Genomic DNA, 1939 nt, shown 5'->3' with positions numbered 1-1939 from the left:
TACTGCCAAATGGACTCTAGATCTTTGCCCCAGAGCAATGAGTCGGAGTCGATAGGGAAAGATCCGCTAGAAGGAAGGCATTAAGGCATCATTCATCAATCTAGCGCGAGTGTAACCCGTAGGCCAATAATGTGGAAGGAATCGGACGAAAACGATGTAGTGACCCAACCGAAGTACGTTTCCGGCGTACACAAGAAGTGGCTAGCGCACGGCAGAAACCCTCTGAACCAACCAATAATGAAAGCTGACACAGAGGCGAGGTATCCACCAATAGGGTCAAATGGAAACCAAGGTACTGCACGAATCCCAATGTGTGATAATGTAAGATGATGTCAAACACAAGGGAAACCACTCAGTCAAAGACCCATGATACTGATCGATGCTGAGCACAAGGTAACCTATCAATAATGAAAATAGGGCCAGGGTGCAGCTCTATGCCTGTCCTCAGAGCAAGATGTCGTCGTCGATAAGGACAAGACCCGCCAGCAAGAAGTCAATGGGGACCTTCTCAAACCGACACGAGTAAAGGACCAATATAACTGATGTGATGATAGACATGACACTGACAGCCAGGGATGGCCGACTGAAAAATGAGTCAAGAGACACCGCAGAGAGGCCGACTCAGGCTAACTTCCCTTGAACAAAAGCATGACTCAATGTGACTATGTGGCAGCATATGATGACTCTGTATAAGTTCGCCATGCAGGAGGCACGAACAAACCCTCCATATGATTGGAAGAGATAACCAATCGGTGGAGAACTGACTTAATAACAAGGTTATGGCGTACCTAAGTCAAACTAAATCCCACCCATACAGAGGAGACTTTGTTTTGAGTGCTTTGTTCAAGGGCGACACGACTGACTCTAGCTGCCAACAATAAATGGAAATAATGTCCCGTTCCCGCTCTTTTTGGAATATTTAATTTTTTTGTTTTTTTCTGTTAAGCCGGAAAAAGAATAAAAGAATGCTATGGTACAGTGGAAAGAACGAGTGTCGGTGAAACAGATAATCTAGTTCTTGGGAAAGGAACGTTCCTATGCTCAATGCAGGGAGGTGAAAACTGGTCAGTGACACTCAAAGATATGTTCTTTCCACGGGTCAAGGTGTGTCAAGCTGCAGAAGTCAAGGGAATGCAAGGTTGATTTTGCAGATGTCATGATCAAAAGTTGGCTTAAACACGAGTCCAAGTGAAGCCGGCTCTAGGCCAAAAGGTGCTAGTGGTCAACATGCAATGCAGTAGTACAACTCAACACAAAGGAGCTTCTAGGGTATATGGCCAAAACAAAGCGGAGAAGCTAAGAGGAATGAGTCTTCAACGCATAAGTCATGGCGGGACTACAGAGGACTCCCGAGCCTACTCAAAACGGAGCAGCATGGGCAACAAATGTCAGTGAGGTGCTAACTAGGATGCCCATGTAAAGGATGGCTCTACCATTGTGTCATGATTTAAAGAATCGGCGAGTGAAGATGGCTTACGAACCATAACACGATGGGATCGACCCTATGGCATATGTATCGGTCAAATGGAGGCTAGTATGCATAATGCAACGGAAAAAATGGTGTCCCTAACCTATATGCCAGTGAGAACACGATACCTGCCATGACGGGTCAGCAGTCATGGAACCGTCTCGAAACTGAAAATCGTCCAAAATGTCCTGAAAAACAGACCAATCTCAACATTCCAGGCTCCCAAGTTAAAAGTCACATGAGGCCAAACAAAATAAAATTTTGAAAAAATTTTGCATTTTCAAAACTTATAAAAAGCATTTTGGACTTACCATTTTTACCATTTGAGCTTGAGAGCAAAGGATTTGGAGCAAAAGGAGCAAACTTCCCACAGCCAGATTCAACCATTCAAATTCGTCGAAAACCTCCAGGTAACTCTTATACTTAGCTTGCAATTAATTGTGACAGGTTTTAGGATTTTTGGTTGATGTT

The sequence above is a fragment of the Pinus tabuliformis genome, chromosome 4_1 (genome assembly GCF_031772625.1).
Source record: "Pinus tabuliformis cultivar Carrire ecotype Pingquan chromosome 4_1, CPIR1, whole genome shotgun sequence".
Lineage (NCBI taxonomy): Eukaryota > Viridiplantae > Streptophyta > Pinopsida > Pinales > Pinaceae > Pinus > Pinus tabuliformis.
Note: the sequence above shows the minus strand (reverse complement) of the source record.